This window comes from Cryptomeria japonica, chromosome 5, assembly GCF_030272615.1.
Source record: "Cryptomeria japonica chromosome 5, Sugi_1.0, whole genome shotgun sequence".
Lineage (NCBI taxonomy): Eukaryota > Viridiplantae > Streptophyta > Pinopsida > Cupressales > Cupressaceae > Cryptomeria > Cryptomeria japonica.
In genome coordinates, this window is record NC_081409.1 from 578,514,445 (window position 1) to 578,539,480 (window position 25,036).

The following is a 25,036-nucleotide window of genomic DNA, read 5'->3' on the forward strand; positions in this document are numbered from 1 at the left end:
CGACTCTTTTTTTTTGGATAGTAGCCTTGAAAAAAACTGATCCATGACCTTTAAAAGCATGCTCAAAGATGTTGATACGATAAGGACATGGAAAATGAGATGAAACTAAGGCAAGGATTTATGCAAAGGATTGGACCAGAGGGATCGAAGGATGGAAAATATGCATTGGATAATGGATAGGGTATTGGAAGAATTGTGCTTTAGTGGATGGAAATGAAGGCAAGATCGAAATTGGCACACACCTTGAGGGGTGATGGACTGATGGAGGAAAAATGTATTTTGGATTGTGAGATTTGGATGGAGGAATAGCTTGGGATTTTGGGACATAAGGGCCCAAAATGGATGAAGAAGGTGATGGAGGAACAACAATTGTAGATGCCAATTTGGATGTTTCTTTAGGCTTTTGTGCTTCAAGGAGCCACTTAGGGATCCACATGGTTTTTGATTTTTCATGCTTTTGTGGTTCCTTGGAGTGCATTGCTTGCACAAGGGATTTAGGAACCCATATATATTTTGACTTTACTTTATTTTGCTCAGTGGGCCTTTGTGGCCATTTGGATTTTTCCTTTTCTTTATAGATCAAATTTTTCTTTGTTTTGACATGTCGATTATATTGGACATGTTGATCTTTGAATACATGTGGATTGCTAGACTTATGACTTTTATACTTGGCATCCAAATTGCTTGGAAGAGGGAATGAATGTTGGTGTGGATGGGAATGATATGGAGGCATGTGGGATGGATGGAAGGTTCTCCAAGATGTGTGCCTTTGTTGATGTTGCATAGGAGATGGAGGGATATAGGGACCTAGAATGGATGGAAGCGATGATAGGGAAGGTGGACATTTGGATTTTGACTTTGAAGGGATACCAATGCCTTGAGTGTGAACTCTGTAGCCATGACCATTAACATTTTCTTTCATATTGAGGAGTTCTTGCTCATGAAGGTCTACTCCTTTTCCTTTATGAATATCTTGACTTGTAGGATACTCTTTTCTTTGGGAAGAAGATGCAAGTCCATTATGAGGTGGATATGATATGAGAGAAATAATGAGATCTTGAAGTGGACCGGATTGCACCAAAGTGGAAGAACCCATTGTGCATGTCGAGGGTTCATGAACATCTTGCACTGACACGTTAGAATCATGAAGGGGATTAGGATCATGAGAAGGACTAGGATTGTGTAGTGGACATGGTTCAATGACAGGCTCTTCAAGAGATGGAATGGGAAAAATAATAGGATCATCAAAAGAAATGCGATCTTGGAGTGGATATGCGGGATTAGGATGTGGAGATGGAGGGAAAAGTGGATCTTGTGGAGGATTTAAAGGAGTAATTTGATCTTGACAAGGAGGAAGATCATTGGAATCCTCTTTAAAGGTGCTTTGCTCTTGACTTTTAATGGGATCATCGGAAAGAATGGAAGGGATATCTTGATCTTGCTTAGGAAGTGGAATGTCAATGGGATTTGAAAGGACATTGTGTTCATGAAATGGAAGGGGATCGTTTGGGATTGGATGAACTGGGATATCTTGATCTTGCTCGGAGAATGGAGTGTCAATAGGACTTGAAAAGGTGTTGTTCTCTTGGATAGAATGGATAGTGATAGGAGGATCATTATGAATGTGTGGGAAGATGGGGTCCTGGTCAACAATTTGATGGGATGATAAGGTTTCAGGATCTTGATCTTGATCTATTTCAAGACACATTTCTTTGTGCTCTAAATTATCCTCTTGACATGAGGTTGGACTTTTGATATGCATGGAGGATTCTGGCAAGGGATCAATGCTTTGGGATGAAATAAATGCACTTTGAACATTTGTGATGGATTCTGGCAAGGAATCAATGCTTGAACATGAGGAAGAGGGACTTCGAATGGGGTCCTCTAAAATAGGTAATGGCAATAAAGTGCACGGTGGCATTGGGTCTTGTATTTATAAAACATGACAAGGATGTGCATCATGAATTGGATTATCTTGGCAATCAATTATGGATAGCTCTTGGAAAATTTCATCCTTGGGTGTATTGTTTGATGAGGATAATATGGAAGGTTCCTGCAAAACTTCTGGAGGTGTAGGGATAGATGCCATTGGAGAGTCAATTTGTTTGTGAGGGGATGAGGCATTGCTAGACAAAATTGTATTATTTTGATCTTCCTCAAAGAACTCACTTGGTAGGTTCCTTAAGAACATTGCAATAAAGCCACCTTTCTTTCGAGGTTTTGACATGATTGGACTTGGAATTTGAACTTGTTTTTGGTTTGATGTCATGTTTTGATTTCGAACTAGATGTTGATCAGATTGTTTTGACATGTTCAAAATTCGGCTTGGTGCATGTTGCAAGTTTTGTTTTTGAATTTGTGAATGTGGTTGTTGACATTGATATGTTGATTGAACTTGTTGATATTCCACCAGTGGTTGAACTATTTGTTGACATTGTATAGTTGGTTGGACATATTGTTGAAATTGGACCATAGGTTGTATCTGTTGAATATGTTGGACCATTGGTTGTGATGGTTGAAAATCTAATTGATAGAAAACACCTTGTTCTTGTTGTGGAGGCACATAATGTTGAAATTGATGTTGTCTCCTTTCTTGTAATTGTTTCATCATCTCTATTTGGGAGAGGAGAGCTGGTATGTCTGATCGTTCAAGAAGAGATCTTACATCAATTGGCTCAAGATTTGGATTTTGACCTGGGAATTTTTGAAACACTTTGGACATTTGTGATCTGTTCTTCGCCATGTTTTTCACTCTTTGTTCCAATCTCTCATTTTCTTGAGCTAGTTTCTCCTCTAGTTTTTGTATTTGGAGACTTGTTTCATCATAAAAGGTTTGATCAATGTTGCTTTGTTGTTGAGTTGGATAGAAGTGTGATTGCCTTGGATTAAAATCTGATTGCATTGTCGGTTGATATGTCAAACTTTGTTGCATCATTGGTGCTTGGAACCTTGTTTCAATAGACATGTCACTTATGCAAATGCAATATTTTTGGAAATTTTTTTGATTTTAAAAGGATGATGTATGATATGCAACTAAATGCAAACTAGATAGATGAAAATGCAATCTATGGCAAGAATGCAATCTATGTTTTTTGGTTGTTTTTCAAGATTTTGACAAACTTTTGAAATGAAAATCTAAGAGAGGGACCCTTAGGAAATTGAAATGATGTCTAGACCTCAAAGGACAAAAGGACCAAGTGACAAAAGGACAAAATGAAAATGTCTCCCCTATATGCTTGGATACTAAGCTAGGTTTGACCAAATGACATTGATGACAAAAGGACAAAAGGTTTGATAAGTTCTAGACTTCCTAACAATAACTTAAGGTTTATCAAAGATTTGGATTGCTCAAGTATGACAAGACCTAGGTTTGACACTATATGCAAAAGGACAATTGCTATGATATGATAATGACTTAAACTTAATGAAGAGACTTAGGGAATGCAATGTATGACAATGGTATGACTTTAATGCAAGAGGACATATGCAAATGGATGACCCTTATTGATATGCAAAGGAGTATGACTTAGGTGAAACCTAACCCTGATACTTGACAATGACTTTGCAAAATGCAAACCTAGAATGAACTTAAATGTAAGTGACATGAATGTTGAGACAAGATTTTGAACAATGTTTGACAACCATGTTTGAAGGTGTTTTTGAATTTTGTTGGATGAAATGTTCTGGTGTTTAGCCCTGTTTTGAATCAATTTGTCTTGTTTTTGAAATGAGATGCAATTCAACTTTTGACAAGTAAAGAAGACAAGATATTTTAACATAGACTCAAGACAATCATGCTCATTCCCACATTTCTTATGGTAGGCAAGGACATTAGGTACTTGAGAGGTAGACTCATTATGGGATTCAAGGAGAATACATAGATGCTTGACCCCACGGGCTCCCCTCCACGGCACTCACTTCTTAGGGCAGCCAAGCATCAGTCCCCATGGAAATATCCCCATGGAAAACTTAGTATCTCTTCCAAGTATCCGAACTTGTCCTTCTCAAGCAACTAGAAGGGTTTTTGGCCTCTAAAAACAAGGTGTTTAGTAAGGATTTCTGTTAAGCATTACTCCTTGATGTCACGCAAGTGTGATTGAGACATTAAGCCCATCAATTCCACGCAAGTGTGAGTGAGATGCAATTCAACTTTTGACAAGTAAAGAAGACAAGATATTTTAACATAGACTCAAGACAATCATGCTCATTCCCACATTTCTTATGGTAGGCAAGGACATTAGGTACTTGAGAGGTAGACTCATTATGGGATTCAAGGAGAATACATAGATGCTTGACCCCACGGGCTCCCCTCCACGGCACTCACTTCTTAGGGCAGCCAAGCATCAGTCCCCATGGAAATATCCCCATGGAAAACTTAGTATCTCTTCCAAGTATCCGAACTTGTCCTTCTCAAGCAACTAGAAGGGTTTTTGGCCTCTAAAAACAAGGTGTTTAGTAAGGATTTCTGTTAAGCATTACTCCTTGATGTCACGCAAGTGTGATTGAGACATTAAGCCCATCAAGATACCAAACAAATGTAGTCGCGCAAGCATGATTTAGACCGTGAGGTCCTACTTAGATGTTGATATGAGAAAGAGTCCAAGGGTCATCACTTCCCAAGTAACTGCAATTCCCACATAACACTTCCTTCAAAGCTTTCGCTCATCGGGTATTTTTTTATAGTGAGTTAGAATGCCAAGGAATTCTAGCCATACTCACTTTGGGTCATCCCCTTCTCACGATTATCACTTGCTTGCAAAAGCAAAGTGGTCGGGAAGGCAGGCCCTCTAAATGTGACACACAATCAACAACACAAGCATAGTATCGAAGATCTGGATTTCTGATCACCCTAAGAAGGATGAGAGCATACTCTCCTACTCCAATGTCATACTCAATAATCAAAGCATAAACACGTTCATTCCAACCTATTTAGAAATCACTAAGTGAATAATTAAAAATCACAAACACAAAGTTTGGTTGTTTCTCCAAGGCAACCTGCAAAACCCAAGTTAGAGGTTTGATTTGTTGTCTTTGACCATCGATTCTACATAACACATGTTAGTAGTTTGATTTATAGTCTTTGCCATGCATATGCCAAGATTCTGCACAAATAATTAGTACCAAAATCCAAAGCACAGAAAACGGAATGCAAAAACACCAAAAATTTCAAGTAAACACTGCATTTTTCACCTCTGTTCTGGACTTTACACAAGCGTAGAACTCATGACACAGGCGCAAGATGTATGACACAAGCAAAGAATGTTGCCTACACAAGCACAAGATGTAGGACATAGGCGCAAGATGTAGGACACAGGCACAGAAGTGCCCAGAATACCCTGCACGGCCCTGTTTTTGGGTTTTTGACCTGCAAAATCAACTTGAAAGCACTCCAAAACACAATAAGATGGTTAGAAGGTTAGTATTCACGTCGGGTTCACCAGTTAATGTAGCGTAGAAATTAGGAATCATCAAAACAAGTAGATCAATCAAAACACTAAACATGATAACTTAATCAAAAGAACTCTCATTGAAATGAACCTAATTCCAAAGCACATTCAATAGAGGCACAAAAACAAAGCATTTAAAAGAAAATGTCATGCAAACCATATAACAATTCGAATGCTTCTTCCATGCAGCTCCATTGTTGTTCTTTCCTCTTGAATGGGTTTGTGGATCTCACCTACAAGTGCTCACACAATTGAAAGCAAAAAGCTCAAGAGTACTAGAAACGTAAGTTCGGTAGTTTGACAGAAATTCGGGATTCATGAAGGGATTGATTGAAGAAAATTATCCAATTTATAGAAGAATTGGAGAAATGAGCAAATTAGCATGATAGTGATTCGAATGGAAATTCAAATCAATAATAGAAAAGTTATGACATGTTGCTATGCAAAGGGGCTTATGACAATTTTATGACAGATTCTATGACAAATTGCTATGTCAAGACAAATTCTATGACAAATTTCTATGTCAAGAACTTATTCTATGACAAATTGCTATGTCAAGAGTATGACGCATGAAGAACAAAAATAGGGAGCACTAAAGACAAATTAATTAGGTGGAAATTAAGAATAATGAAATTAGGAATTAAGAAATTGATGGAAATTAGGTAAATTAATTAATAATTTGTCATTTATTAATTAATTCACAAAAAGAGGAATAAGTTAGCCAATTAAATAAATATTTAATTGTAATGAGAAGACTTAGGATAAATAAATAAATTATTTAATCCTAGAGGAAGAAATGACACACAAGGTTAAATGATTAAATCAAAAACCCTGGAAGACGAATTAGGTCTTGAAAGATAATTGACTCGATTTGATTTGATTTTGGATTGATAAATGACCAGTGTTGATAAACAATTTAATTGAGAAAATGCACCAATTGACAAGGAACAATGGCAAATTGATCCAAATTGACACAATTGAGATAGATAACGATCGATGACAAATCGGTCGCAAAATGACAAGATTGACAAAAGGACAAGAATCTATGACAAAATAGATTGCAAGATGACAAGATTGAAAATGACCACGATCAAGGACAAATTGATCGCAAAATGACAAGATTGATAATGATAAATATTGATGACAAGATTGAAGGATTGATGATAAATCAACAAGATTGATAAGAGGACAACGATCGATGACAAATCGATCTCAAGATTGATAGGATTGAAGGATTGATGACAAATGAATACACACATTGATGCAACAGGATAAAATTGATCAAAATCATGACTGGATAATGTTGTCGAGAAGACCAAATTTGAGGATGAGATGATTGAAGAATGTAGAAGAATGACTCGATGTTCACAAATGATAAAGACCAAATGTGTGACAGAGGAGAAATGTTAATGCGACGCAAAAACCTAAAATGAGGCAATGCGCAAATGTTAAAGTATGACCTCGCAAGCGTTTGACCATTTTTGGGTGTCTACAGATACAATAGATTCTCACATATGTAGTATGTGGTACACTACAAAATCTTTCTCCCCCTTTGACAACAATGGCAATTGGCACTATTAGGATATCATTCATCCTTGTATTTACCGATCATTGGCATAATTATTTCTCCCCTTTTTCTTTACTAGATGTATCTCCTCCTTTGATACTAATTGTTACAAATTGTTACATCTTCTCAAGTCACAACACTTGAGATGGAGGACTCATTCCATCAATTGACACCAATTAAGTATGCAAATATGATACTATTTGTTAAAGCACTCAATTGCAGAAAGATGTGTCAGTGAATACTACTTACATGTCAATCAAACTACATCACCTCCCATTTCATCCCACTTTGTTTTATAATCAAATGTGATTGTGTTGTTGGAACCCTGAATTTAGGGTCTCCTAAATGAGATAATTTAGTGAACACCCCAAAAAATGCACCCATGAATCCTGATCCCAATGGCCAATTTGACCTTCCAATTATTTATACCACCCATAAATAAGTATGATCACCCATATTGAGCTTCCCATAATCAAATTTGATACCTCTGTCAAATGGCGAAATTTAGGTGCATACTACTTTGAGTCACAAAAATATTCCAAGTAGCCACTTTTGAGAGTTAATAGCTTGGTCCCTGTAAGTATTCATTCTAATCCAATTGTTCCACTCAATTTTCTATATGAAAATGAACTCCTGTGTCAATTTTTAGAGACCTATGACCTCATTTACTATTTTTCCTAGGTCAATTCCATTAGTGATTTATTCATTTTATTACTTACACATTGCAAAATCTACCAAAGTGACTTTTTGTTGAAATCATTATTTCACACTTGGATTACAATTAGACTGAACCAATTAATCTACATAATTGTTTGTATCACAATAGACTACAATACAAGGTTTTGGAACCCTACCAATCCATTTGATAATTTTCTTGAGCTTAAACCAAATACAATTTATGCATATCTGGAACATGCATAAGGGTAAAAATGATTGAGGAGCCTACTTTGGAAATTAATATCTTTCACCTCAGAAGGAATTTATCATAGTTGTCACTTGCATTGCAATCTCTAGTTAAATGTCTACATGATTGCCAGCTTTCATGACCTCATGGTATAATTTGGATAGTTTTCAACATTGATTCCGGATGTAAAAATCATGATTGGACACTTTTGACAAAATATCGAAGTGCACAATTTGATTATGTTTTATCAATTCATGACCACAAATTTACTTTGAATTGTTCCTGTCACCTATTCAAATGAATTATTTGGAAAAATAAGTCAGAGCAAGGTATGGAGTGTTAATTCAAGAAGAATGGCTTATTTGATCATCAGATAAGGTTAGTATTGTTACAAGTTCATTAATGAAGGACATAATCTTTATGAAAGTTGATAATTCAATATATTTGATATTATTGAAACCAAATGTTTACTATATGTGGGGATAAATGTGGCTCCCATAAGGGTAGAGCCCAACATATGGTTTTAAAATGAGATCGACTTTCATCTGTACAAACCCATAATAGCTTGTTATTCAAACTCCAATAATAATATTTGAAATGGCCACATTATATGTTTGAAGAGGAATAACACTCAAGAGAAATCAAAATTTAAATCAATCAAAACTGATTTAAATTAATCATTATGGAGCATTATAAGAAATGATCTTATATATAGACTATATTTGTGATGGTAAAACAAAAACCATTAAGTTGGTTAATATGAGCCAAAGTGGTGGACCCCACAAAGAGAAGAGTTCGCTCAATTGTGTTATCGACAAAACAAGGCTAATCTGCATAACAAAAAATAGCTTCTCCGAAATGGTATGTTACAATGAAATAGTGTTTCAGATTTTGATTAACATAATCAAAAATATTGGTGGGCCCCCAAGGTTCCAGCAACCTCCAAGTGAATACAATTAGCAGGTGTAAGACCAAATTTCATGAAGAAGATATATTAGTGAAAGATGAATATAATTTCATAAAGCTATTTTGATAAGTGAAAAAAAACATAGCAACCAAGTAAAAGTGTTTCATTTAAAGAAGGTAAAAGTGTGAAGATTAAGTGGGTGTGAAGTTACAAATAAAATTATATGACAGAACAATCATCCAAGGGTAATTAATGAAAACCTTTCAGAAAATGTTTTCACATTTAAAAAGTAATTGTTTATCTATCAAAACTAGTTTTCAGCAAAAATAAATTATCAAATAATAATTTGATAAAACCTCTCAATTGAAGTTGGAAAAAAATATTAAAGATGGAAGAGGTAATAGTTTTCAAAGATTTGAGAAGGATAGAATTATTCTACCCAAAGTATTTACTTTAACATTTTACAAGACTTGAAGGGAAATGATATGATAAATTACCCTAACAAAAGAATGAATGGAGTAGGAATAATAACTTAATTGGTGAAAAGATGGGTGAAGTATTTTCACTTGATTATGAAAGGGAAGAATTATTTTGAGAAAAATAAAATAATTTCAAAGAGTTTTACATGGTGAATGTTATAAAGTGTATTATGATACTTTGTTAGCATCCACATTAAATCAAATCAGAAAAGATTATTTCACTGTGAGGTGAAAAATAAGTAAAACATTTTTACTTGATTGATGAGAAGTGGGTAAAGTGTCCAATCAAGGAAATATTTGATCAATGACCAAGAAGAGTGTGATAATTCACAATGGACACTTTTAAATATTTGTTTCTATACAAAATGCATTATGGTATTTTCTCATTTTTAATACGCACGGTTTGTGCAAGGAAGGATTATTTTTCAAGTGAAAATTATTATGAGAAGTTGCTAGTGAAGGAGAGTTATCTTAACTATCTTCAAGAAATACAAAGGGACTAAAATTAAAATATTTTTAACCTATTGAAGATAGTTAATCAAATGAAAGATTGCATCACTCAAAGTGAAGGGTCATAACCCTAAAATTGTAGTGTAAATTAACAAAGGTGGTAATTAATATATTTTAGGGCAATATGACTTTGTTATTAAGCATTGTAATGGTTTGAGAAAACTCCTTGAATATTATAAAAGGAGAAATCAAAACTGAAGATAAGGGGAACTTTTAGGAAGTTATACATTATAAGCCTCAGGCTTACCATTGTACCACTTGGCAAATATATAATATAATCAGTTGTTTTTCCTTTGTGTAACGTGTTGTGGATTAGGTGATTGCTTGTGATATTATCTAAAGGAGATAAGGTTATTTGTGTTCTTCTAGTGAAGTTTTGTGTTTCATATTGTAGATTTGGATCAAAAGGATTTACTTGTGAATTGTAATTGTTCCTTGTAATTCTTCCTTGAATGGTCTCTTAAAGTTAGGGTTAAACTCATTCAAGTGGTTTACAATATAAACATAAAAATAGAGCTCATAAGAAACACTAACAGACTTACCAAAAAAGGCGGGTTTAAAAATTGTCTCATAAGTTTACACAATAAGTCCTAAAGAAATATAAAGGCTCTGTAGCCCAAAAAACAAAGGAGGCACTGGTCATCTATAAAATACAACTTATTACCATATCAGTTCACATTTTACTTTGAAGCAATAGGAGTAGATGAGTAGGAAATATAGAGTAAGTTAGCAATAGTGTATACATATAAATTTTAAGCACAAAGATCAAATAACTTCTACAACAACAATCTTGAACTCATCTACTATATCTCCATCCTAGGAACTTATGCCATTCTAAGATAGGAGGAAGCCAAATCAAGATACTTAATCTGCTATAAATGGCACTAGTCATTGAAAACAACTAGTGAGTAGTTATACCCGCCTAGGTCCTACAGAGCCTAAACTGAGAGAGTTAGTAATCAAATAGGTTCACTCTATAATTTGGCCAAGTCAATTGGAGGGCTTGAGCATAGGAGTTTGCATTTCCTTAGAACCTATCGAATCTGTTGATTTGAGACCCAACAGATTGGCGACTTTGCTGGGGAGAGAACTCAGAAGAAAGAAATAACTTATGTCCTCTATGAAAGAGGTGGCTACTCTATAAAAAAGGAAAATTAAATGAAAAGGATCAGTAGCATTTAGTATGTTTCAATATCCATATTTTTATGAAGAAGCATCTTCAAAAAAGAAATATGCACAGTGGCAGCCACATCCACAAAGAGACAGGAATATTCCAAGAAGATTTAAGCTATTAGATTTCGGTAACATCCCTAAGTATCCATATGCATTTCCTTGTGAGTTGAAGATCTATATGCAAAGGTTCCATGGAGATGAAAAGGAATCACCAATTGGGCATCTAAAATCATTTTATTTGTTTATTGAGACCTTCAAAATCTATTCAGAAGAAACAATCATGAAATGGTTTGTGCTAACATTGGAGGATGTTGCAGAGCAGACATTCATCTTGTTACCCCCACAAATTATCTCATCATGGGAAGAACTTGAGTGGTAGTTCATGGAAGAATTCTATGGTGTAATCGATGACAACACTTCAACCACTAGCCCTTCAATTGGTTCTCCATACCAAAATCAGATTCAATCGGATTATGATTGTGATGATGCACTCTACAACATAGGAATAAAAGAAGGTGAATCTATAGAAAAATTGATTGGTAGAATAATGGTGACTTATTTCCAAATGCCTGATAATATACAACTTAATTCAGCTATACTGGAGGAATTGATCATGAGACAATATGGGCCTGACAGTTTGGAATTAGCATGTTCAATTTTTGAAGAATTGAATAAAAAAACTACATGTTATGTATGAGAAGAGTGACATCAAAACAAGAGATGAACATGAAGATGACTGTACAGAAGAACTACTTGTCCCTTTTGAAGGCCCATCTGATGAAGAAGTAATGGATGATATTTTTCACTATGATTCAGAACTTGAGGAGATTATTGTTGATGGTGATGATACAGAATTATCTCCATGTGAAGAAATATACTTGTCTAATAGGGAACAAATGGTTGATTCATCCATACCTGAAAACCATAAGGATATTTTGACAAGAACAAAAACTTGTATCAATAACAAAGAGGAAGAAGAATGTTTTCTCAATATTGAACAAATTTCAGACTTTCTGGATAAAGAGTATCAGAGAAATGAAGAAAAGGCAAAAGGGGTGTATTATGAACAACAGACAAAATGCACACACATGCCTAAAAAATAATTTCCAAAATTTTTCAAACCCATTGTGGGACAAGGTGATAGAAGAAGATTGTAATGTGAAGGATACAATGGAAAAAAATTCATGTGACAAGTCCTGCTATTTCTTTAATAGATACATTAATGATAGTGAGGGCACATATGGTGACCGATAAACTGAAGAGTTACATGAGTATGGAGATGATTTTAAATTTTTTACAAATCTTCTTTATAATGATGCAAATAGAAATGATGAAATGATATACTGCTAGAGTATGTCTGACAGAGATCTTTATGTCTTTCTGAATCCACTATATGAAGAAGAAAAAACACCTCCAGATGATTAGGAAATCTTATTGAGAAATGACATAATTAATAATGAGGATAATTGGGAGCATTGTTGTGGATCGGAAAAGTTGCATTGTCCAAAGAAAACTCAGACAAATAAAGTTGGTGATATAATTTTTTCAAAAATGAGAGAAAAGTGCAATGAGAAAAATTTAGGGTTTTTGAATAATCCTTCTCCTCAGTATGAAGTACATCTTAAACATAAGCCAAGATATAAATTTTTAACTTTTGGCTTACATGAATCACATAAGTGAATAATAAAGGAGAATTCTTTTTCAAATTCTAATGTTGACATTACTAAGAGGGTTTTACCTAAAGATGGCATTAGAGGTAAAAAAACAAAGTCTCTCAAGTAAAATGGAACACCCCTATAAAATAGAGATGAATATTGATGTATTCATGAATAAGAGGATGTTTCAAAAAGGAAACCTTGGTGAATATGAAAACTTAATAATTTATGAAGATTTTATAGCTTATGTGGTGAATACAGGGAGGGGTAAAAAACAATATATCCCATATGATTTGTTATGTGTCCATAGAGAAATGAGAGATAATAGGATACCTGAAAATATTAGAAAATCTCAAAAGTTAAAACTTTATAAACCAAATAGTATATTGGTTTATAAAAGTTTGATTCCTGTGAAAACAAAAGGAGATTATTGTGATTCTTTTATAGAACATCAAGACAAATATAAAAGACATTACAACATATATGGACAACGTGGAAAAATGACAACTAATAAGCTTTATGATGAAATTGGAATGTTGTCCCAAATGAGAACCAGGTGTTTGATCCAGGAAAAATGAGTATTCATGATTTTGGGACCTAGGGGCCACCAGATGCAATTTTAACATTATCTACAGAAGGGAGCTGATTCACAATGGTCTACTCTACCAAAGAAAACTAGATTCTTGCTATGCCCATAGGGGGCATACATCCCCAGACAGAGCCATTGTCTCCTAAATGAGATAATTTAGTGAACACCCCAAAAAATGCACCCATGAATCCTGATCCCGATGGGCAATTTGACCTTGTAATTATTTTTACCACTCATAAATAAGTATTATCATCCATATTTAGCTTCCCAGAATCAAATTTGATACCTCTGTCAAATAGCGAAATTTAGGTGCATGCTAGTCTAAGTCACAAAACTATTCCAAGTAGCCACTTTTGAGAGTTAATAGCTTGGTCCTTGTAATTACTCATTCTAATCCAATTGTTCCACTCAATTTTCTATATGAAAATGAACTCCTATGTCAATTTTTAGAGACCTATGACCTCATTTACTATTTTTCCCAAGATAATTCCATTTGTGATTTATTCATTTTATTGCTTACACATTGCGAAATCTACCAAAGTGGCTTTTTGTTGAAATTATTATTTCACACTTGGATTACAATTAGACTGAACCAATTAATCCACATAATTGTTTGTATCACAATAGACCACAATGCAAGGTTTTGGAACCCTACCAATCCATTTCATAATTTTCTTGAGTTAAACCAAATACAATTTACGCATATCTGGAACTCGCATAAGGGTAAAATCGATTGTGGAGCCTACTTTGGAAATTAATATCTTTCACCTCAGAAGGAATTTATCAGAGTTGTCACTTGAATTGCGATCTCTGGTTAAATGTCTACATGATTGCCAACTTTCATGACCTCATGGTATAATTTGGATAGTTTTCAACATTGATTCTGGATGCAAAAATCATGATTGGATACTTTTTACAAAATATCAGAGTACACAATTTGATAATCTTTAATCAGTTCATGACCATAAATTTACTCTGAATTGTTCCTGTCACCTGTTCAAATGAATTATTTGGAAAAATAAGTCAGAGCAAGGTATGGAGTGTTAATTCAAGAAGAATGGCTTATTTGATCATCAGGTAAGGTTAGTACTATTACAAGTTCATTAATGAAAGACATATTCTTTATGAAAGTTGATAATTCAATATATTTGATATTATTAAAACCAAATGTTTACTATATGTGGGGATAAATGTGGCTCCCATAAGGGTAGAGCCTAGCATATGGTTTTAAAATGAGATCGACTTTCATCTATGCAAACCCATAATAGCTTGTTATTCGAACTCCAATAATAATATTTGAAATGGCCACATTATATGTTTGAAGAGGAATAACACTCAAGAGAAATCAAAATTTAAATCAATCAAAAATTATTTAAATTAATCATTATGGAGCATTATAAGAAATGTTCTTATATATAAATTATATATGTGATGGTAAAACAAAAACTACTAAGTTGGTTAATATGAGCCAAAGTGGTGGACCCCGCAAAGAGAAGAGTTTTCTCAATTGTGTTATCAGCAAAACAAGGCTAATCTGCATAACAAAAATAGCTTCTCCGAAATGGTATGTTACAATGAAATAGTGTTGCAGATTTTGATTAATATAATCAAAAATATTGGTGGGCCCTCCAAGCAAATACAATTAGCAAGTGTAAGACCAAATTTCATGAAAAAGATATATTAGTGAAAGATGAATATACTTTCATAAAGAGTTTGATAAGTGAAAAAAAGCATAGCAACCAAGTAAAAGTGTTTCATTTAAAGAAGGTAAAAGTGTGAAGATTAAGTGGGTGTGAAGTTACAAATAAAATTATATGAGAGAACAATCAACCAAGGATAATTAATGAAAACCTTTCAGAAAATGTTTTCACATTTAAAAGGTAATTGTTTATCCATTTCCATATTGAAGAGGAATTGATATATCCTAAGTTGAACTATTATCATACCAATAGAGTAATTATTTTTACAGAGGCAAAAATGCAGTTAGATGTATCTTTTATGAATTATTTCATTAAAAGGTAAAAAAACATGGTATGTTAGGATATAACCTCATAGTATTCTACAACTCCACAGTATGCACAAAATAAATGTGTAGGAATGGTTTGAAAGGTTTTAAATTTTTTTAAAACATAACATAGGAACCCGTCATATTGTGATCAAATATGCTCATTAATGAAGATAAGTTTTTGAAAATGGTTTTCTTGGTTAGTTTCTCCTTGGCACCAGCTTTCCACAACATTTTGAAATTCTTAATTTCGTTAAGAAATGAAAAAGTTATGGACATTCTATCAAAACTAGTTTTTAGCAAAAATAAATTATCAAATAATAATTTCATAACACCTCTCAATTGAAGTTGGAAAAAAATATTAAAGATGGAAGAGGTAATAGTTTTCAAAGATTTGATAAGGATAGATTTCTTCTACCCAAAGTATTTACTTCAATATTTTACAAGACTTGAAGGGAAATGATACAATAAATTACCCTAACGAAAGAATGAATGGAGTGGGAATAATAACTTAATTGGTGAAAAGATGGGTGAAGTATTTTCACTTGATTATGAAAGGGAAGAATTATTTTGAGAAAAATAAAATCATTTCAAAGAGTTTTACATGGTGAATGTTATAAAGTGTATTATGATACTTTGTTAGCATCCACATTAAATCAGGTCAGAAAAGATTATTTCACTATGAGGTGAAAAATAAGTAAAAAAAATTTACTTGATTGATGAGAAGTGGGTAAAGTGTCCAATCAAGAAAATATTTTATCATTAACCAAGAAGAGTATGATAATTCACAGTGGACACTTTTAAATATTTTTTTCTATAGAAAAAGCATTATGGTATTTTCTCATTTTTAATACCCACAGTTTGTGCAAGGAAGGATTATTTTTCAAGTGAAAATTATTACGAGAAGTTGCTAGTGAAGAAGAGCTATCATAACTATCTTCAAGGAATACAAAGGGACTAAAATTAAAATATTTTTAACCTATTGAAGATAGTTAATAAAATGAAAGATTGCATCACTCAAAGTGAAGGGTCATAACCCTAAAATTGTACTGTAAATTAACTAAGGTGGTAATTAATATATTTTAGGGCAATATGACTTTGTTATTAAGCATTGTAATGGTTTCAAAAAACTCCTTGAATATTATAAAAGGAGAAATCAAAACCGAAGATAAGGGGAATTTTTAAGAAGATATACATTATAAACCTCAGGCTTACCATTGTACCACTTTGGCGAATATATAATATAATCAGTTTTTTTTCCTTTGTGTATGTGTTGTGGATTACTGCATTTTTTGTAGGCAATTGCTTGTGATATTATCTAAAGGAGATAAGGTTATTTGTGTTCTTCCAGTGAAGTTTTGTATTTCATATTGTAGATTTGGATCAAAAGGATTTACTTGTGAATTGTAATTGTTCCTTGTAATTCTTCCTTGAATGGTCTCTTAAAGTTAGGGTTAAACTCATTCAAGTGGTTTACAATATAAACATCAAAGTAGAGCTCATAAGAAATAGTAACTGACAGACTTGCCAAAAGGGGTGGGTTTAAAAATTGTCTCATAAGTTTACACAATAAGTCCTGAAGAAATATAAGGACTTTGTAGCCCAAATAGCAAAGGAGGCACTGGTCATCTATTAAATACAACTCATTACCATATCAGTTCACATTTTACTTTGAAGCAATAGGAGTAGCTGAGTAGGAAATATAGAGTAAGTTAGCAATAGTGTATACATATAAATTTTAAGCGCAAAGATCAAATAACTTCTACAACAACAATCTTGAACTCATCTACTATATCTCCATCCTAGGAACTTATACCATTCTGAGATAGGAGGAAGCTAGATCAAGATACTTAATCTGCTATAAAAGGCACTACTCATTGAAAAGAACTAGTGAGTAGGTATACCCACCTAGATCTTGCAGAGCCTAAAGTGAGAGAGTTAGTAATCAAATAGGTTCACTCTATAATTTGGCCAAGTCAATTGGAGGGTTTGAGCATAGGAGGTGGCATTTCCTTAGAACCTATCTAATTTTTTGATTTGAGACCCAACATGTACTATGAATACAACCAATCCAAATGACAAGTAGATACCCTTAACCATGAAATTCTCCTAGGTATTCCTATTGCAATTTCCATCATCTATATTTTGGGAACTCATTATCCTTACAAATTCAAGCATGTAATCTCTGCATCATAAGCACTTGAACTCCCCTTGAGTTATATATCTCAAGTCCACATTATCGGTCAGGTCCAATACCATTGCTTCAAACAACTCCATATATCAGTTGAGTTGTGCATATGTGATCATCTGATGATCTTTCAGCTCCATCATATCCACCATAGCCTATGACATGATCCTAGATGTACACAATGCCATACAATGTCATCATCATGCCAAGAATTAAATTGGTTAGCCCAAAAACATGCATGCCTGCTTGATCAACTACCAGGCCAACATATGTCATTATGGTCTTCATAAACACCACCTAAGACACAACTCCCCATTCCATGTTACTGGGGCTAATGTTATGATCTCCAACCTCATTATCTTACATAACCTACAAGTACATGTTTAGCATTCATGTTGATAACATCCTGCTCATATTGGTTTCTTGTACCGATCCATCATTACTATTGGAGCACCTTTTTGTAACTCATGAGATTTTTTATTACTTGGCATCTGATTCCAATTGTTAACTTCCATCCATTGACACATGTAGTAGTGATCCAACTTTGATATGTAGGTGTGTAGACAAGACAACCTCTACACACACTTATCTTCTCATTTAATTCCTTCATACTGACAACAGCTTGTTCCTCCAAGTGTCCTTCGTCCCTTAGGGGGTGAATGATCTAGTCAATATATTACTCCCCCTAAGGTCCTGCATCTCCCCTAGGCCTTAGGAGATATCACCTATGCATTAAATGCATAGTGTCAGTCCATGTTCTTCTTCCTCCACACCTACTTGGTCTGATTCTTCTTTCTATTTTCAGTCTTGGGAGCAGGTCTTGCCATTCTTCTTTCTATTTTCTATTTTCAAACTCTACATCACAACTAGAAGTAGTTCTATAGTAGCACACAACATTCATCCCAGCTTCATGATTGGGAAATCTCTTAACATACTGGTTTTACCATCTTCTTCTGGTCATGCTATTGTGGCTGGCAACCAAAACTGGTGGACCTCTTGCTCCTGTAGAGACATTTCTCCTTTGGTTCCATGCAAGTCTCTGCTTCCATATGCTTTGCATCCATTTCTATGTTGAGAATAGCTGCTATATCGACTACCATGTGACTGCAGACTCTTCTTCCTACATTCAGAGCTTCTATGGCCAATTCCTTTGCAGTTATAACAAACATTATTTGCATAACCAAGAGAGGGGACATGCATGTATCTACTCGTGGATACATTTTTCTCATATGCATGATGTCTATGAGATCCTAGATTATTCCTTCTAGATCTCTTTCTACATTCTTTTCCCCTATGGCCATGACCATTGCATGAAAAACAATAACCAGAGAAAGATAGCATATGACTTAAAATTTTATTTTGCCATGCATGGGGAGATCTTACCAGTTTAGCATCTCTATTTCTGCTTCTTCAAGGATGGATCCTAGGTTGTCCATTATGTGTAGCTCTTCCATCTGATCTCTTCTTCTCCCACACTTTCTTTGTCCTGTGGGTGGTAGCACTTCCTTGTCTTCTACCAGTAGGATGTCTTATTTGTTGTCTTCTCATTTTCATGGTTCTGGTGAAGTTGTCTTCTCCCATCTTCCCTTTACCTTTGGGATCTGCAATGTTCCTCCTTCTTGTAGCACTAGTCTTCATTCTTGTCTACAAGTCTTCACTAGTTGTGGTTAGATCTATTTTCTCCCTTGGAGCATATCTGACTGTGAAGGTTTGTCCCTTGCCATTTCCACTTGAGGAGACAAACTGAATGTCCTTTTGAGGGATATTCTTTCTTGTGGAGCATTCACCGGTATTGAATCCTAATCCTTCCGCATCCTTGGAGTGTTTTTGTTTTCTCAACATATTATCCAAGGCTTCAATGCCAGTATCATATTGGATCCTCACCTTAAGCTCTTCTTGACATTTCTCAAGGTCTTTCCTAAGGGAATCCATTTCACCTACTATATGTTGATGCTCTTGATCCTTTGTCTCTAGCTCAGCCTCTAGATCTTTGCACCTGCACTCCTTGGTATCTTTTTGTTGAGTCATTAACTGTGAGATACATTTCTCAGTTTCTTCAAGGCATCTGGCCAACCGGTTCTTCTCAATAGCTACAACATTCTTGAAAAACTTGTATTCATTTATTACTCTGGTAAGCTCCTTGACTTCACCTTTAGAAATATTCTTTTTATTCATCTTCTTAGCCTTTTCCAGTGTTGCTCTCAGATCTACAACACATTCTTCACATTCCTTTAGAATTCTTCTTAACCGGTCTTGTTCTTCAGTAGCAGTTTTCTTTGCCCTTTTTAGTTCTCTTCTTGTTTTGTGAAGCTCCTCAAGAGAACCTATGAGCTTTGCCTCAAGATCAATTTCTCCTTCTTCTTCTTCTTCTTCATCACTCCCAAATAGATCTTGTTGGGGGGATCCGTCTGCATTATCACTTCTTGATGTGAGTTCCTCACATTCTATCTCATGGACAATGAAGAGAAGTGTTTCCTCATCACCATTGTTGCAACAATTTGATCTGCCTTTGTCATATGCACAAGTGTCTACACCAATGTTTTTCTCACTTCCACAAACTAATCCAGTGGTGCAGGGTTTATTTCCATAGAGCTTCTTTAATCTATCACATAGACTCTTTGCCGATATGCACTTATCCACCTATGAGGGAACATCACCAATTAGTCCTTTGAAAAATATCCTTCATGGCTTCATCATTGTGCAAGGATCTTGTTTTTTCTTCAGGACCAATGGGAGGACTGACATTCCTAGGGAGACCATTAACAACAACCATCTAGACATCATAACCTAGGGAGGAAAGGTAGACTTCCCTTCTGCAACTCCAAATGCAATAGTTTGATCGATTAAACACAGGAGTAGGGATTGACTCACACTTAACCATTATATCCTAAACAGGATCTACCCAACTGAGAGAAACCTTGATAAATAGGGTACCTAGGCTCTGATACTAATTGTTAGACACAATGAACCATTGAGAGGGGGGTGAATCAGTGGTTCTCAATCTTTTCCCTTTAATATTCCTATGTGAGTATACCGGTTCTAGATTATAACTCAATGTAGACTTACCGGTTAGTGGGAAGACCAACTCAAATACAATTGCACACAAAGAGACATCTCATAACACCAACATATATGAGGAAAACAAAAAAATGGGAAAAACCTCAGTGAGAAATATTGTTGGAGACTACTGCTCCAATCTAGCCTCATAATGAATCTCCATTACAATATCTAGGGCACCAACCCAAGGATCACCAACCCCTAATTTAGGGCACCAACCCAAGGAGCACCTACTCTTGATTTAGGGAACCAACCCAAGGAGCACCAACCCTTGATTTAGGGCACCAACCCAAGGAGCTAAAACCCCTACACTAAGCTACAACTTAGTGAATACAAAAACATATTTTGATTCCAAAGTTATCTTCTTGTTACAAATGGATTTTGTAACACTTCTTCAAATCTCTCATCTGGATCTATTGTCCAGTTATCTGTTGGTTCTCTCTACTATCTGCCTCTTCTCTCCACTACTCTGTTTCTTTTTCTGGTACTATACTTTATTGGTTCTATACCTGCCTTCTCTATAGTTACTTTCCCTTCTTCTCTGTCGGTATGGATAGTACCAGTTTTCTCACTATTTTTTAGTTGATCCTCGCAACCTGATTCTCACTTGCACACCCTTAGTCTCTTTTTAGATACTCGATGAGTACTTGACTAATTTTCTCTTACATATAGAAGCAACACCCTCCCTTTTAGCAGAACTCTTCAATGATTTTGCCTTCCTTATTTATAACCTGGTTTTCCCATCAAAATCCAATTCAAATCTCAAGTGGTTAGGTTTTCCTCATCAACCTCAAGACAAACCAAATCCATTCAGATCTTATCCGATCTAATCTCCCAGATAGCTATTTGCATATCACCACCATTAACATGCCTTCAAAAACATGTTTGCTAGTATAGAAAACACGAACAGTCAATCGGTGAGACACAAGATCAATCACCATTAATGGTTCACAAATTTCATCATCAACCTCATCCTGCACCTGGACACTCAGCACCAATCACCTTAGTTTGACCTTCCTCGATCCACACACCTCTGTAATGCCTCCACAACACTCCCCATTATTTACAAAGTCTACCATTAATATCGACCAACTCTGCAACAACCTCGTCAGTGCACACTCCATCTACCGCTGCATGCAAGTCTACCACCTTGACTCCACATGGCACCTTTATCAACCAACTGTCAGCTTGGACCTTTGTGTCAATTCAGACAAGATCACTGACCAAACACTAAACTAGTTCTTCTTTTCAGTCAGTTCACTAACCCTACCAGTATCTCACACTTTATCAGTTAACCTTCATTTCTACTCTTTGTTGAACTGTTGGTGGAACACCTTAACCGGTCATCAGACATGTCTATCCAAAGCATGCTCATACTCATCATGTAGAAGCACATCTCTTAGCCTCTTTTCTTCCTTATCGGTTCTCATCCTTATCGGTAGCCATCCTGATGACACCATGTCATCAACCTTTAACGGTTTCCATCTAAGGCATCTGCTTGCTGATTTCATTCTCTATTTTCAGCTGATCCACTTTGCCTTCTTTATCATCAGACTGAATATCATCTCAGTCAATTTGTTAAGTTGACAAACTCATCAATTCTTTTCTCTTTCTTTTCTCTTCCAGTGGCATAACATTCCTTCTTTGTTGGTCTAGTGCATATCCCTGATTTCATGCACTTGAAGCATCCCTTTGATTCACCAGTAGATCCAATGTCAGCCTGCAAACATCTACATCCTGCAATTCACTCATGTGGCTTCCCTATTTGTGAAGCATATCTTCAAATAGGCACATGTGATCCAGTGTGGGTACATTGATTGTCAGTCATCTCTTCACATGGTGACTGCATCTCTATCCAGTGGGAGTCTTGCTATTCTGCATTCACTCAACATGTCAGTGACCCATTCATCCTTCTCCTTTGGTGTTGATGTTATTTAGGTAACATTCCACCTCTTCATCACAAACAATATCCAAGTATCCTTCTCATTATCAACACTTCACTTACCAGTTGACATACTCTCTTTATCGGTGATACACTATACTGGTAACCTATCCATTTCATCCACACAAGTCAAACACTAACTTTTGTATCGGTGACTCCAATGGTCATTCATCTGAATGGCATATTGTCCCTTACCTTACCGGTATTCTGCATCATAAGGTGATATCAAAGATATCTCATCCTATACTCATCCATGACAATGTTGCACATACATCTCTTATACCGGTTGACATCAATAACAACACAATTCCAACACTATCTTCATCTTTGGAGGTTGAATCTATTTAATTCTCCTCTCCTCTTCAAATGTAACTAGGTGATAAGTGTTTGAAGGGAAATCCATAGTGAAACTATCATCTCTCTTTGGAGGGAAAGGGTAGGATTCCTCTTGATCTCTCATTCACATTTCACCATATTACATTTTGCTAAAACGGACGTCTTGCGTGCTTTCCTTTCAACCAAATTGCATATTTTTCATTTGCAAGTTTAAATTTTCTGCAAACTTAGTCGTTAAATCATTAAAAAGCCTATTTTTTAAAACTAAAATTGAACTTGTAATTTGTAAAAATTGCTTGTGGTTATCTTAGATGTGAAAATTTTGTTGCTTGTCAAATTCAATTTCCTCATTGTCTTGTTCAAATTGCAAATAAAATTTATAAAATTAAGAGGTTACTTGTTAAAACCCTAATTTTCAAAAATCATCTTGAACTTGTGCAAAAATTGGATTTTATTTCATTTTTTAGATTTCTGATTGTTCTTATACTTGTCTTCAGTCCTACATTTCAAAATTTCAATTTCCCTCCTTTTTCCAAAAATTTAAATTTTAAAATTAAGTGGTTCGGTTATCAAACCCTAATTTTCAAATTTAATTGGATTTTGTGGAAATTTCAATCAATTTCATTCAAATTTAGATTTCTAAACATTTTCCAAGGTGTCCATATGCATTAGGTTTGACCTTTTTCAAAATTGCAATTCAATTCCTCTTTTTCTTCAAAATCCTAATAAGGTCCTATTTTTACATTTCAACATTAATTTTGCCCATCTAGAAATCATAAAATTTGTCAATTTTGGGGGGTTAGCTTTGAAATCATTGTAATATTTATTCCTAAAAATTTCAAAAAAAGTTAGTCGGACCATGTGCATTCCTGCCACAGTCCTCGGTTTTTTTCTTGAAATTTTGGGAGACTATTATGATTGTATTTACTAGCCTAAATCCAAAAGATTGGCTAATTTTGTCAATTAGGATCGGAAATACCTCCAAAATTCAACATCTCAAATTTCAAGAAAAATTTTAAAATTAAGAGGTTAAATATTCTCTACCCTAATTTTTTTTTTAAATCTGATTTTAAAATTAAGTGGTATCCGCTTAGCCCTAATTTTAAAATTTTCAATTTCCTTTCATTTTTGGAAATTGTGTCATCCTCTTCCCCCAACAAAGTTCAAATTGTGTAATCATTATTTTCTTACATTTTGCATTACTCAATTTTGTAAGCTTCGTTCCAAAATTCAAAATTCATATTTTTCCTTTAGTGCATGAGTTTTTCCACTATTAGTCCTACCTATCCTATTCCCATTAGACGAAGCATTATAATTAAGGCCTCTAAAGGTTTAATTACTGAGGATATGGAGCCTAATTTGGGTGACTTCTTTAATGAGGATCATGATAATTCTTCCCACCCTAATCATGTGTCTATTCACCCCATTGATGAATCATGTGATGAAGAATAAGCTTTAAATAGGGTTTCTATAGATCAACTTTCCACATTGGACAATCAATTTGATAATTTTAAACAATGGATGTCCAAAGAATACCCTAATAGTGAAGCTCTTCCATTAATTCAAAGCCTTAAGCACATTATTCAAAGTGATAAGAATGGAATTGATATATTGTGTGGCATTGCACATATTGTTGATTCTAATGTCATGCCTATCAAGAGTTCTATTGAAACCCTAGGTTAATCACAACCTCCAACACAATTCAATCCTTCTATTCCTTTGACTACTCTTATGACTAGTATTCCTATTTTTACTTCCAATATCATGGCTACATCAACTAAAAATGCCATTCCTACAACCATTGGTCATGGGGGCAATCCCTCTTCTTCATTTAATCCTCCATTTTTACCTATGTCTTCCATAACTATTCCTACTATTCCTCAACTAGTCAATGTGACACAAGGGGGTAGTTTCTTTAACAACTTTATTCCTCCTTTAAGCATCCCTTTTCCTACCCAATCATCATCTATGCCTACTTATCATAATATTCCACCACCTTATTCTCAATCCATGCCTTCGTTCAATAACATCACACCACCTTCTCAATCAACTATGTCTAACATCAATTCTTCTACCGAAATGACAATTAACAATCTTGCTCAAACTATGTCTTCCTTAGAACAACAAATTGCTTCTATGAGTCAATCCAAGTTTAGTGTGCCCACCTTTGATGTTGCGATCCCACTTCTCTCGATATTGTTATAGTCATGCCACCTAAACATGTTGAGATCCCTCAATTGGAAATCTATAATGGAAAAGGTGATCTTCTTATGCATG